Consider the following 7,500-nt stretch of genomic DNA (forward strand, 5'->3'; position numbering starts at 1 on the left):
GAAAAAAATTTTTTTTTTAAAATTTTTTTCTTTAAATTTTGATTATTCTGTAAAGTTTATGATGTTTAAAGCCATTTTAAACATTATCATATTTTGAGTTTGAAGCACCGGGTGTAATGTCTTTAATATATATGATGGATAGTGCGTGTAAGTTAATGAGATGAATGTATATCTATGTATAACAGTGTATTAGTGGTATTACGTTCAGCAGTCTCACACATATGATATAGTATGGTATAGTATAAGTTGTTTATTTTTCATACTGTCCGTGTATCATTCAACAAAGGTGGTGTAGAGTTGTATATGGCTTGGTATGACGTTGTTGCAATTCTATGGACACTATGATATTACGGATGCACAGATAGAGGAATAACACTTATCGTATATGTATCATTTATGTATGTTGACTGTGTAATGAATACTAAATATAATAAAATAATACACTTTTTAATAGAATAACATTTGTTTCATGTTTTAGTATGATATTAAATGGTATAGAATAGGTTGTTTATTTTTCATACTGTCCGTGTATCATTCAACAAAGGTGGTGTAGAGTTGTATATGGCTTGGTATGACGTCGTTGCAATTCTATGGACACTATGATATTACGGAATAACAGAAAGAGGAATAAAACTTATTGTATATGTATCATTTATAACGTACTTTTATGTTGACAAGAATGAATGTATATCTATATGAAATAGTGTATTTTGTGGTATTATGTTCAACAGTCTTACATATATGATATAGTATGATATAGTATAATTTGTTTATTTTTCATACTCTAAGTGTATCATTCAACAAAGGTGGTGTAGAGTTGTATATGGCTTGGTATGACGTCGTTGCAATTCTATGGACACCATGATATCACGAAAAAACAGAAAGAAAAATAACAATTATCGTATATGTATCATCTATATTATTATTGTATTTTGACTATGTAATGAATGCCAAATTTAAAAATATACACTTTCTTAATAGAATAACATTTATTTTAGTATAATATAAAATGATATTGAATATGTTGTTTAATTTTCATACTGTTCGTGTATCATTCAACAAAGGTGGTGTAGGTATGTATATGGCTTGGTATGACGCTTTTGCATGTCTATGGACACCATGATATTACGAAAAAACAGAAAGAAGAATAACACTTTTCAAATATGTATCATTTATATATTTTATTAACATGAACGCAAAATATACAAAATTATATATATATATACTCAAAATATTCTGGATGGTAATCAGTTTGGTTTATTTTGATATTTAATATTGTATTTTGGTTTTTTTGCTAGTAATGTTTCGAATATGTATATGCTGTTATTATTTTTTAGGTGTACATTGTATTAAATTGTTATCAATTATTTAATGTATGTATACAAAATAATAGCAAAAACATTTTCAATTATTATATAAAAATTTTTTTTTTTACACATGCATATTTATTAATATATGAAATTTTATCTCAGTTTTAATAAATATGTATTGAAATGAATAATAATACAATCTTATATATATTGATAATAGTCTGGATGGTAATCAGTTTGGATTATTTTGATATTAAATATTGTATTATTATTTTTGTAAAAAAATTAATGAGAATTTTGTAAAAAAACCTCTATATGTATATCTTTTTATATCAATATTTAAAAAAAAATTTTTTTTTATTAAATTATTGATTATAAATAGAATAACATATAAATTTTTTTGTCAAAGCAAGTTCATGGGTTATAAGTTTTAAACTTTACACTCCCATATGAGCACACAATATTTATATAAAAATTATTTTTATAAATAATATTACATTGACTCACCTCATACCAAGCGAGAATATTAAGTGTTATTATAACGTTTTTTATTTAAAATTAACTTTTTAAATAAAATTAAAAAATAAATGACGCTTTCAATCTAGCGACGAGTATGAGAAAATGTTTGAAATATTTTAAGACCCATTTGGTGATGGTCTGACAAAAATCATAATTATTTTTTTTTTTTTTTATTCAATAATATTTATTATGAATAACATGTTATATATTTCTTTTTGTAAAAGCAAAAAAATTATATAAATGACATAATAAAATATATATTTGAAAAAAAAAAAAATTAATAATAATATATATATCTCATATGTTTTTTCTATTAATTTTAAAACAATAGAGATATAAAAAAAAAAAAATTTATATCAGTAATGGGTGAGACCATCTGATATTTAAAATGAAATTGTAATAATATTATTATATATTAATAATTATTGTATGAAAATTTTTTTTCTTATAATAAGAAAACAAAAATATCATGTATATTATTATATATTTAATATTATAAATACAAATAGTTCCCTGGTTGATCCTGCCAGTAGTCATATGCTTGTCTCAAAGATTAAGCCATGCATGTCTCAGTACAAGCCAAATTAAGGTGAAACCGCGAAAGGCTCATTATATCAGTTATGGTTCCTTAGATCGTACCCACATTTACTTGGATAACTGTGGTAATTCTAGAGCTAATACATGCAAACAGAGTTCCGACCAGAGATGGAAGGAATGCTTTTATTAGATCAAAACCAATCGGTGTAAATTTTAATTTGCATCGTTTAATTTGGTGACTCTGAATAACTTTAAGCTGATCGCACGGTCTCGTACCGGCGACGCATCTTTCAAATGTCTGCCTTATCAACTGTCGATGGTAGGTTCTGCGCCTACCATGGTTGTAACGGGTAACGGGGAATCAGGGTTCGATTCCGGAGAGGGAGCCTGAGAAACGGCTACCACATCCAAGGAAGGCAGCAGGCGCGCAAATTACCCACTCCCGGCACGGGGAGGTAGTGACGAAAAATAACGATACGGGACTCATCCGAGGCCCCGTAATCGGAATGAGTACACTTTAAATCCTTTAACGAGGATCCATTGGAGGGCAAGTCTGGTGCCAGCAGCCGCGGTAATTCCAGCTCCAATAGCGTATATTAAAGTTGTTGCGGTTAAAAAGCTCGTAGTCGAATCTGTGTCCTACACTGTTGGTTCAATGCTCGCATTGTTTAACTAGCATGTTATGTGGGACGTCCTACCGGTGGGTGGTACAGATTATGTATAAAGTATATTTTAGTGTTATTATTTATTTAATGCATTATATATATTTTTATTATGTAATTTGTCGTAAGTGTTTAACCGTTAAGAGCGGTGGCAGCCCCCAATTGCAATCCCGTCGCGGTGCTCTTAATTGAGTGTCGAGGTGGGCCGGTACGTTTACTTTGAACAAATTAGAGTGCTTAAGGCAGGCTCAAATTTTGCCTGAATATTGTGTGCATGGAATAATGGAATAGGACCTCGGTTCTATTTTGTTGGTTTTCGGAACTCCGAGGTAATGATTAATACGGACAGATGGGGGCATTCGTATTGCGACGTTAGAGGTGAAATTCTTGGATCGTCGCAAGACGGACAGAAGCGAAAGCATTTGCCAAAAATGTTTTGATTGATCAAGAACGAAAGTTAGAGGTTCGAAGGCGATCAGATACCGCCCTAGTTCTAACCATAAACGATGCCAGCTAGCGATCCGCCGAAGTTCCTCCGATGACTCGGCGGGCAGCTTCCGGGAAACCAAAGCTTTTGGGTTCCGGGGGAAGTATGGTTGCAAAGCTGAAACTTAAAGGAATTGACGGAAGGGCACCACCAGGAGTGGAGCCTGCGGCTTAATTTGACTCAACACGGGAAACCTCACCAGGCCCGGACACCGGAAGGATTGACAGATTGAGAGCTCTTTCTTGATTCGGTGGGTGGTGGTGCATGGCCGTTCTTAGTTGGTGGAGCGATTTGTCTGGTTAATTCCGATAACGAACGAGACTCTAGCCTGCTAAATAGACGTACTTTACCGGCATCTCAAGGCCCATCGGCTGTTTGTTTCCCATTTCATTCATTTTCATGTGTGTTATGTATTGTATTTATATATGCATGTATTTTTGAGATTTAACGATCAAGATTATATTTTGTATATTGTGCTTTATGTTGCATATGTTATGGTGTATGGGTACGCAGTTTTTTGATGTGGTTTTTACTGCCGGCGTACAAATAATTCTTCTTAGAGGGACAGGCGGCATTCTAGCCGCACGAGATTGAGCAATAACAGGTCTGTGATGCCCTTAGATGTTCTGGGCCGCACGCGCGCTACACTGAAGGAATCAGCGTGTCCTCCCAGGCCGAAAGGTCCGGGTAACCCGCTGAACCTCCTTCGTGCTAGGGATTGGGGCTTGCAATTGTTCCCCATGAACGAGGAATTCCCAGTAAGCGCGAGTCATAAGCTCGCGTTGATTACGTCCCTGCCCTTTGTACACACCGCCCGTCGCTACTACCGATTGAATGATTTAGTGAGGTCTTCGGACTGGTACGCGGCAATATTTCTGATATTGCCGATGTTGCTGGGAAGATGACCAAACTTGATCATTTAGAGGAAGTAAAAGTCGTAACAAGGTTTCCGTAGGTGAACCTGCGGAAGGATCATTAACGATATATATAAAATATATTTATTTATATTTTTTGTATTGTTTTTAAATATTCCAAAAAATAAAAATATTATTGATAAGAAATATTTTTTTTAACAAAATAACATATTAATATGTAATTTTCTCAAAATATATAATAGTAATTATGTGTTAAAAGAGATTTATTTTGGTTATGATATCATATTAAAGTAATACGCCAAACTTTTTTTATACACATAATATATCTATACATATAATATAGAGAATATTATATAAATATTAATAATATATTTGTTACATATAAAATATTTTTATATTCAATATTATTATTATTATTAAACAATAATTATTAATAAAATCTATAAATAATTTCTCTTATAAAAAAGTGAAATTAAAAATAGAATATATTGAAATTATTTGTTTATATGTATATAATCTCTATTAAGAAAAATAAAATAAGATTATAATTGATATAATCTATATTTTTATTTTTCTATGTTATATAATAAAAATAAAGAAAACACAAGATAAAATTTTTTTAAAGAATAAAATTTATTTCAAATTTAAATTTCTTTATGTTTTGTCTTGATATTTCTTTTTTTTTATTAAAAGTTATTATGTTAAAAAACAAACCCATTTGTTTTGTACCATATTAATATTATATATATTTTTATGTAGAAAATAATTTATAAAAAAAAAATAAATACATTTCTATAAAATATACCAAATATTAATTATTATATCTAGCTAGCACTAACAAAAATATCAAAAATGTTATGTATATATTTATTAATACCATAATATCTTTAATTTATATATATATATATTTAAAATAAAATATATAATTTATATTCTAGAAAAATTTTTTTATTTTAAAAGAATTTATAAAGATATATAAATTAATAATTTTATTTTTTATATTAAAAATAAAGATTATTATTAATAATAATACTTACATTTAAAATTTAAAAAGATTACCCTGGACGGTGGATCACTTGGCTCGTGGGTCGATGAAGAACGCAGCTAATTGCGCGTCAACTTGTGAACTGCAGGACACATGAACATTGACATTTCGAACGCACATTGCGGTCCTTGGATACTGTTCCCGGACCACATCTGGCTGAGGGTCGTATACATTATATTAATATAATAAAAGATTATTTTACATAAAATTTTTTTTATGAAAAAGAAATTTATCAATAATTAAAAAAGAAAATTTATTTTTTCATATTTAATTAAATTGATAAATAAAATTTTTATAAAAGAAATGTAAAATTATTTATATATGAATGTTTTACGCCAAATATAAGAAAAAAATAAATATAAAATGTTTTTAATAGCATTTAAAATTTATATATTTTTTATTATTTGTCGACATTTTTAAATTAATATATCAATATTATTTTTTATCATTTATATATAATATTATAAAACTTTATGTTAATAATAATATTAATAATAAATGATATTAATAATATATTTTTAAAATATTAAATAAAGAAGAATAAACAAAAATATTATATATTAATATTTTGTTATGGAATATTTTATTTGTAATAAAATTTTCAATATACTCGAAAAAAATTAATATATATAATTATTTATTTTTTATTTTCTTCTCTTTAGATAAATATAAAAATAATATTATATAATAATATTAAAAAAATTTGAGTATGAATAATTAAGAAAATTGTTTACTTATAAAATATAACAAAAACATAATATATAAAAAAAATTTTTGTTTTAATACTTCTAAAAACTTTTACGACCTCAGAGTAGGTGAGATTACCCGCTGAATTTAAGCATATTATTAAGCGGAGGAAAAGAAACTAACTAGGATTCCCTTAGTAGCGGCGAGCGAACAGGGATAAGCCCAGCACTGAACCCCGTGGCTGATAAACAGACACTTGGGGAATGTAGTGTTTAGGAAGATTCAATATAAACCTATTGTTATATAATACATCCAAGTCCATCTTGAATGGGGCCATATACCCATAGAGGGTGCCAGGCCCGTAGTGATTATTATTGATGATAGGTGAATCTTTCCTTAGAGTCGGGTTGCTTGAGAGTGCAGCTCTAAGTGGGTGGTAAACTCCATCTAAGGCTAAATATTACCACGAGACCGATAGCGAACAAGTACCGTGAGGGAAAGTTGAAAAGAACTTTGAAGAGAGAGTTAAAGAGTACGTAAAACCGTTCAGGGGTAAACCTGAGAAACCCGAAAGGTCGAAAGATGAGATTCATTTACTTTTTATCGTTAATCAACCAATTTGTACTAGCATGTGACAAAAATTTTTATTAGGAATTTATTTTTAGTAAAAATATATGCACTGCTGTATATTGTTAATTGTATGATAACGAGGTATGCACTTCTCATCTTGTAGGACGTTGCGACCCATTAAATATTAATCTATAGGCATTGGTGCGTTGATTAATGTACAATATTATTTTTTGATAATATTTTGTGTATGTTAAACGCCTATGTTTCTTGATTAATTGTTTGATGGTATTAATTATAAATTGATATTGAGTCGCGTTATTAACGCGTTCAGATCCACCACGAGTATAAATAGGTTTTTTTATTAAAACATATTATATATACGGATTTTATGCCGTTATATGATACTATTTAACTGTCAGTAGGTGTATGATAATGAACTGGCTCATTTTTTTTTATTAAAAATTTATCTGTCAGCGACGATATAGCTTTGGGTACTTTCAGGACCCGTCTTGAAACACGGACCAAGGAGTCTAGCATGTACGCAAGTCATTGGGAATAAAATATTTTTTCATCGAAATATTTATAAATTTTATGAAACCCAAAGGCACAATGAAAGTAAATATTATTTATATTTTTTTATAAATGATAAAAGGAGGATATATTTATATTATGTATTAAATATCGCACTCCTAGGGCGTCTTATATTATTATAATTTAGTTTTCGGATTATATTATAATAGAGGCGCACCTAGAGCGTACACGCTGGGACCCGAAAGATGGTGAACTATGCCTGGTCAGGATGAAGTCA

At 29.2% G+C, this 7,500-nt stretch overlaps 3 non-coding genes across 3 annotated transcripts in view; all 3 read left to right on the forward strand.

Moving 5' to 3' along the window:
• The first annotated feature begins 2,339 nt into the window (after nt 1–2,339).
• Nucleotides 2,340–4,493, forward strand: LOC123303652. Its single transcript, XR_006535753.1, has one exon. It is a non-coding gene; the product is annotated as a small subunit ribosomal RNA (ribosomal RNA).
• A 953-nt stretch (nt 4,494–5,446) lies between these two features.
• On the forward strand, nt 5,447–5,601 carry LOC123303651. The gene has a single exon (XR_006535752.1). It is a non-coding gene; the product is annotated as a 5.8S ribosomal RNA (ribosomal RNA).
• Nucleotides 5,602–6,236: 635 nt separating this feature from the next.
• LOC123303653 overlaps nt 6,237–7,500 on the forward strand; it is a 4,577-nt gene continuing 3,313 nt past the window's right edge. The window contains exon 1 of the ribosomal RNA XR_006535754.1: nt 6,237–7,500. This exon is cut by the window's right edge and continues 3,313 nt beyond it. This is a non-coding gene — a ribosomal RNA (large subunit ribosomal RNA).

This window comes from Chrysoperla carnea, assembly GCF_905475395.1.
Source record: "Chrysoperla carnea chromosome X unlocalized genomic scaffold, inChrCarn1.1 SUPER_X_unloc_115, whole genome shotgun sequence".
Lineage (NCBI taxonomy): Eukaryota > Metazoa > Arthropoda > Insecta > Neuroptera > Chrysopidae > Chrysoperla > Chrysoperla carnea.